Source organism: Triticum urartu, chromosome 7A, assembly GCF_056163025.1.
Source record: "Triticum urartu cultivar PI428250 chromosome 7A, HENAU_Tu73, whole genome shotgun sequence".
In the NCBI taxonomy this organism is placed as follows: Eukaryota; Viridiplantae; Streptophyta; class Magnoliopsida; order Poales; family Poaceae; genus Triticum; species Triticum urartu.
Window position 1 is genome coordinate 137,794,290 of NC_141879.1, and position 8,141 is coordinate 137,802,430.

Consider the following 8,141-nt stretch of genomic DNA (forward strand, 5'->3'; position numbering starts at 1 on the left):
AATCCGGTGATAAAGTCCATGCCCAGTTTATCCCACTTCCATTCGGGTATCGGCATAGGCTGTAATAGTCCCGCTGGCTTCTGATGTTCTGCCTTCACACGCTGACATACATCACATACGGCGACATACTCGGCAATATCCTTCTTCATACCGGTCCACCAGAAACGTTCCTTCAAATCCAGATACATTTTGGTGTTTCCGGGGTGTATCGAGTAGGGTGAGTCATGGGCCTCGTGAAGTATTAACTTCCTGATCTCCTGGTTATTGGGCACATAAACTCGGTCCTCAAACCATAGGGTATCGTGCTCATCCTCACGGAAACCTTTGGCCTTTCCTTTGCCCATCTTCTCCTTTATCTTGGCAATCTCTTTGTCATCCTTCTGAGCTTCCCGAATTTTGTCCAGCAATGTCGACTGGACCTCCATTGTTGCAATAAATCCTCTAGGAACAATCTCCAATCGAAGTTCCATGATGTCCTCTGCTAATTCCTTCGGTAGTCCCTTGCTTTCAAGGATATTAGCATAACTCTTCCGGCTCAAAGCATCTGCTACAACGTTGGCCTTTCCTGGATGATAGTGTAGCTTCATGTCATAATCCTTTATAAGTTCCAACCATGTTCCCTGTCGAAAGTTCAGCTCCTTCTGGGTGAAAATGTACTTCAAACTCTTATGGTCCATGTACACATCACAACGGTTTCCAATAAGGTAATGTCTCCAGGTCTTCAATGCATGTACTACGGCTTCTAGCTCCAAATCATGCGTGGCATAGTTTAACTCATGAGGTTTCAGTTGTCGTGAGGCATACGAAACAACTCTCCCGTCCTGCATAAGCACACATCCAAGTCCTAAACGTGAGGCATCGCAGTACACTTGGAACTCCTTATGTATATCTGGTAGTGTTAGCACTGGCGCTGTAGTCAAGCGTTTCTTCAATTCCTGGAAACTTGCCTCGCAATCTTCTGTCCATTTAAACTTAGTATCCTTCTTCAACAGTTCAGTCATTGGCTTTGCAATCTTGGAAAAATTCTTGATGAATCTCCGGTAGTATCCTGCGAGTCCAAGAAAGCTGCAGATCTCGCTAACTGAAGTGGGTGCCAACCATTCAGTGACTGACTGAATTTTGCTGGGGTCTACTGCTATACCTTCTCCCGATATAACATGTCCAAGGAACCCGACTTCCTTCAACCAAAATTCGCATTTCCTGAACTTAGCATACAACTGGTGTTCTCTGAGTTTCTCGCGAACTAAGCGCAAATGCTCCTTGTGCTCCTCCTCGTTCTTTGAGTATACCATAATATCATCAATAAACACCACAACAAACTTGTCCAAATACTCCATGAACACCTTGTTCATCATGCTCATGAAATAGGCAGGGGCGTTAGTCAGTCCAAATGACATGACCGTGTACTCGTATAATCCATATCGTGTTGTGAACGCTGTCTTCGGTATGTCCTTCTCTCGTATCTTCAACTGATGATACCCTGATCATAAATCGATCTTCGAAGACACTTTAGCTCCCTGCAACTGATCAAACAGATCATTGATCATCGGCAGTGGTTACTTGTTCTTAATAGTCACTTCATTTAATGCTCGATAATCAACAACCATCCTCAGGGATTTATCCTTCTTCTCAACCAAAAGTACTGGGGCTCCCCAAGGTGATGAACTTCTTCGGATGTATCCTTTCTCCAATCACTCCTTGATCTGTTTCTTAATTTCTTCCAGATCATTTGCGGGCATCCGATAGGGTCTCTTGGATATTGGCCCGGTACCTGGCAACAGTTCTATCAAAAACTCAATGTCTCTATCCGGTGGCATGCCTGGTAACTCCTCTGGAAAAACATCTGGGTAATCCTTCACTACAGGCACTTCCTCCTGAACAACTCCCGTAAGGGCATTCACCTGACTCCTCCTAGGCACATGCCTAGATACATACTTAATCCTTTTTCCTTCCGGAGTGGTGAGATAAATCGACTTACTAGCACAGTCAATGATTCCTCCAAACTTTGACATCCATTCCATACCCAATATCACATCCAATCCTTGTGACTCCAAGATAATTAGGTCGGATGGAAAAACATGTGTACCAATGGTTAAGGGTATCTGGTCACACCATCGGCTAGCCATAAACTCTGCTCCGGGTGAACTCACTAAAAGAGGGGTCCTAAGGGTCTGGGTTCGTAGCTTAAACTTATCCATGAATCCCCTTGATATGTATGAATGCGATGCACCAGTATTGAAAAGAACAAGAGCGGTAAATGACTTAACCATAAACTTACCTATTACCGCGTCCGGCTGCTCTTCAACCTCCTCCATGTTAACGTGGTTCACTTGTCCTTTGTTGAATGGATTTGGCTTCTTCCCAGCGCTCCCATTTCCATTTCCATTATTTCCTTCAGGGCACACCGTGGCGTAGTGTCCAGTCTTCCCGCACTTGAAACAAGTAACATGACTTAAGTCCCGTTTGGCGGGTGTGGCTGGGTTGTGGCGGTTATGATTATTGTTGGTTTCGTTCCCATTCCCATTCTTATATCCATTGTGGTTATGCGATCCTCCTCCAGTGTGGTTGTGACCTCCATGGTTATGAACAAGTCCTCCCGAGTTCGGGGTTAGGCGAGGCTTCTGCTGAGCTCCAGAGTTATACTTCCCTTGTCCATACTTTCTCTTGCGGCTCTCAATCTGCTGCTGCTTCCCTTCAATCATAAGAGCCTTATCTACCAACTCCTGGTAGTTGTTGAAGGTTGCTACCATCAACTGCATACTCATCTCCTCATTCAGCCCTTCCATAAACTTCTCCTGTTTCGCTGCATCTGTGGCCACATCATCAGGGGCGTAGCGAGATAACTTGCTAAACTCATCCACGTACTGAGCCACAGTACGGTTCCCCTGGCGTAAGTTGCGGAACTCCCGCTTCTTCATTTGCATAGCTCCAGTGGAGACATGGGTTGTGCGGAAAGCTTGCTGAAACTGGTCCCAAGTGACATTGGCTATAGGGAAAGTGGCTGTGTAATTCTCCCACCATGAGGCTGCTGGTCCATCCAATTGATGTGCGGCAAAGCGCACTCTCTCAGCATCTGTGCAACCTGCGGTGGTCAACTCCCTTCCAATACGGCGTAGCCAATCGTCCGCAACTATGGGCTCGGTGCTACTAGAAAACACCGGCGGCTGTAACCTTAGAAAACGGGCTTGGTTGTCCACGGGTGGCGGGTTGTTGTTGTTGTTGCCCTGATTCTGAACTAGCAATTGCATCAAGGTATTCTGCTGTTGGATTAACTGGGTGAGCTCTAGCGGGAAGGCAAAACCGGTGTCACGTCTCGGAGGCATCTAAGGGTTTAGATGGAAGAGATTAGAATAGAGAAGGGGGTCTAATGAGAAAACACTACCCATATGCACATGCGACAAACACAATCATTTCACTCACTCAATCAAGCAAGGGCATACAAACGATCTAGAACTATCGACAAGTGCTCAACTACTACTAAATACATGGGGGAATACTAGTGATATATGGTAGTCATCTAGAAATTTTGATCGGTGGAAGACTCCATGATGTCTGCTCCAGCTTCGTCTTCAAAGTCATCATTACTAGGATCGGAATCGGTGTCGTCGATGATGATGTAGTCCTCGGGGCATATCTCCTTGGGTTCTTCTTCTATTGGTGCTGGTCCTCCCATGAATACTCAGATCTTCTTGACTAAGTCGTCATTCTTCTCTAGTAGTGTCTTGATTTCCTCCTCATATCCATCGCGTGTAAACTTTAGTTCTTCCTCCAGCTCAATGATCCTAGTCTTCGCCTTCTTCAAGTCCATCATGTCCGCGCACATCTGGTTTTCCTGATGTCGGATGTGCTGGTTTAACTCCTGGATGAAATCTGCAATGGATCTATCCTTCCTGGTGCTGATTACTTCCCATTGCTCGTCTCGGCGCCCACATATTTGGTAAATAGTGTCCTTAAGTTCCCTGTTGTAAAATTCTCCAATGCGTCCATTGGTAATGTGGGCTGCCATGCTCTTGCCTAGACTCCAGGTGGGTGCTTCAAAAGAAAACTCTATGGGTTTAGAAGTTGGCGAGAACGTCCTTCCTGGAACTTGTACTTGTATCCTCCAGCGCTCCTCTTCAGGTAAAGTGGCGTTGTACGTCCCGGTGAAACTTGGTATTCCAATGTTCAGGTACCTAGTGACTTCCTTCAAGTGATGTCCAAAAGGTGTGTCTTCATTCGGTTGTGCGAACTTGTTCTTCACCTCCGTCATCCTAAAGAGTAGAAAATGGAGAGGAGTCAGAAATGAGAAGAGAGGTGTGACCTATGGTTTATCTTAGTGGTCGTGTCCTACACTCAGCGTGTGCTCTGATACCATCTTGTAGCGACCCGACCTCATATGGTCAAGTCTCTGTGCTTCAGTGTCATCCCTGGATCGGTAATGCTGACACACACAGTACTCGAAGGATTTATAACAGAGTAGCAATCACACACTTATTACAATAATATGGCTTAAGGCCATCTAATACGATAACAGCGGAAGGCTTGGAAGATAAAGTGAGTCCATCAACTCCAACGACATAGCTGAGCTGCACGGCAACGACCTAACGAACCTTACTCCTCGTCTGAAAAGTCTGCAACATAATACGTTGCAGCCCGAAAACGGGTCAGCACATGTAATATGCTGGCAATGTAACACAGTAGAGCAAGAACAGAATAATGCTATCACTACATGCATATTTGGCTGGTGGAAAGCTCTATGGTTACAGTTTTGCGAAAAGCCAATTTTTCCCTACAACAAAGGAATAGATTTTATTTAACTATCATGGTAGTTGAAACATCATTGAGAAGGTTCCTCGAACTCAATCCCAATTAAAGTGATTAACAACCCAACAATATTAATTAAGAGTGATGAGATACATGTGATAATCCAAGTACTAGATACTCAAGAATTGTCCATAACCGGGGACACGGCTAACCATGATTAGATTGTACACTCTGCAAAGGTTTGCGCACTTTTCCCCACAAGACTCGATCGCCTCCGTTTGATTTCTTGCACTACATGGTGTTTGAGAAATGGATGACCGAGACACAGTCTTTCAGAAACATTAACTCTCTACTCCGGACAGACCATACCAAACCTACATCCCACTACCTGCTGATTTGCCTCTTCAAGAGCTTCACATAACTTACTCAACTATGCTAGAGCCCATAATAGCTTGTGGCGTCACACAGAAGTTTCTAGCATGAATCATCTCAGTTCCCTTTGAGCCTGGGTGGCGGTCCATAGGAAGATCACACGGGTACTCTGGGATTTCCAAAAATACAGGCAACACTGGGTACTCTAGGTGCCTCAATCCACCCAGATGTTTGATTAAGTTGCCACCTTAAGTTGAACCATTAATTAACAAGCTCACATCTATCATATATTTCACTCAAACCCAAACCACGTCGACGAGCATAGCATAGCATAGTATATATAAGCAACGCGTAGAGTACCTCCCAAGGGTTTGAATGTAACAGGGCAATAGGTTCTACCTCATCGACTACTTGCCAACCCACAAGTTAATAACATCCTAATCATGCAATGTTTGAGGATTGAGACTAATGCATAAAAACTGGGTGATAAAAGGGATATGTTCAAAGTGTTACTTGCCTTGCTGATGATCTGCGAAACCTAGGGACTCGTAGTAGCACGCTTCACACTCCGGTTGTTCTATCGCAAGAAAACAATAGCATACATAAGTAACAAGCAACGATGCACAAGCAAAACTCAAACAAAAGAGGTTGACCAGAAGTTTCAACTTAAGTACTCCGGTTCGCACAGAGAATCAAATCAAATGCAGCAACGAAACTCAAACGGAGAAAGAAAGAAGCTTCGTTTACTAATCTGAAACTAGGTCAAATTTTACAGTAGAGAAAACTTGTTTGAGTTGGTTAAGAGGAAAGAGGGTTTCGAGACGAAACTCTAGGCGCTTGAATCGCTTGATTCCGACTAACGAGCGAAAAGAAAACAGAAACTAAGATCGGATCAGAAATCGCGGTCTGAGAAAATCGCGGAATAAATCTGATAAAAAAACCTATGAATAGACTAAGGAACGAGCGTTCGTTGGCTGTTTCTAACGGGTGAAGAACCGTTCGTTAAAACGATCGTTCAAACGAACGTCCGCCAAATAGAAGAACCGAGAAAAACCCGTGAATGCTAAAAAAATGGATCTAGGGCTCTAAAAAAACCGGTCGGTCTTTATAAAAAAAACCGGCGGCGGGGCGCGGCGGCTACCTCCGGCGAGAGGTCTGGCGGGGCGGCGGCTTAGGGGGTGGCGGCGCTCGGCGGCGGCAGCAGGCGGCAGGCGGCGGCGCTGGCGGCGGTGGTGTGGTGGGGTGTTGGGGCGGGGTGGCGGCATATATAAGGGCGGGGCGGGGCGGCTTGGAGGAGGGGGCAAGATGCGGCGGCGGAGAGGAGTCCAGCTCGGACTCCTAGTCCGAGTCGGCAGCGGCGGCGCCCGCGGGGAAGGTGGCGGCGGCGGCCTGGCGTGGCGGCCTAGCGCGGCTGGGCCTTAGGCCTAGTCGGCACGGGAACCTCTTTTTTTTAAAAAAAATAATTTCGCCGACCGAAATAAAATCCTAGAAAAAAAAATCTAAAAATACCAAAATAAATTTTCACCGTCTAAATAAAATATTTATAACGAGATGAACATTTTCTTGGACCTAAAATGCAATTTTGGAAAAAAGTGCAATTTTTCTAATGCAAAAAAATTGCAATAAAACCCAAATAAAACAATTATTTGGTTTTAATATTTTCCCCCAATATTTCAATTATCTTGGAGAAGTCATATTACCTCCTCTCATATATTTTAGTGTGAAATATTTTTGGAGAGAAAATAATTAAAACCAAAAATCCTTGTTTTCAAGATTTGATAGAGATCAAATTTGAAAACCGGGAAATCCCGAACTCTCTCTGAGGGTCCTTGAGTTGCTTAGGATTTCGAGGGTCGCGAGACGAAATGCGAATAAAATATGATATGCATGGATTACTATGTATAACATTCCAAATTGAAAATTTGGGACGTTACATGGGAGTGGTAGGGGGCGATGAGGCCTCATCGGCAGCACAGCCGGCCACTGGAGGCAGGAGCAGGCGGTCTCCCCGGCGTTGGTTTGGGCGGTTGGTGCAAGAAGAGCAGCGATTGAAGAAGCAGCAGGACCGATCGATTCAAATCCAACGGTTACTGCTACTAGAATCGTTTGTTGACTAAGTTGACAAGCCCTGCGTACGTGTCAACTTAGTAGGCCTACATGTCAGCCTCCCAACCGGTGCGCACCAGATGTCAGTGGGAGGAATCATTTTTTTCACATAATAAGGAGGCAGTTGATTGCGTGCGGCCAGGCCAGCGGAGGGAGTAGGGTGGGCCAGGGAAGCCTGCGCGGCATCATAGCGGGCCACAAGAGGAGGGAGTAGGCAGTCCCGCCGACGCTAGTTTAGGCGGCTGGAGCAGGAAGATCAGAGATTGAAGAAGCACGTCGGCCGTTGGATGGACATCCAAAACTAACTACTGCTAGAATCATGTGTTCGCTGACAAAGCCTTGCGTAAACAAGTCAGCCTTGAAATTTGTGGCGTGTACAGGCCATTTGCTATTATTTTTATAATTTTTACTCATTTTCTAATTCATATGGAATTTATTGCAGCCCGTTTTCCATTTTTAGAATTGCTGGCCATTTTCTGGTCAGTACCAGGGTCAAAAAATTAACTAAATATGTGGGAAATTTTGACAATTCGCAAATTTTTGCTGGGGAACAAAATATTCTTAATCCAAAAATTATTATCCATACTAAAACAAATTTAAAAATAAATTAGTACTATGTCATGTTAAATACAATTAAATACGTATAAGATATCAGTGAAGAACAAAAACAAATAAAGAAACTTATATCCCATTTTCTATAAATTTTTTGGAATTCTCAACCCCTTTTGATATTACTTTTAACAGACATTGACCATACTCTTATGCCAGGCCGGAATGCATCCCTCCTCGTCTTGAAAGATTTGCAGCCCAGTAATTCGGAGAAAACAAATAGGCCTAGCTTGGGTATTCTTCAAAAAGAAATACTGGGCTACCTATTTTCCCAAAGAACTGGTGCATGAGCACTTAGCTTTATTTATTTA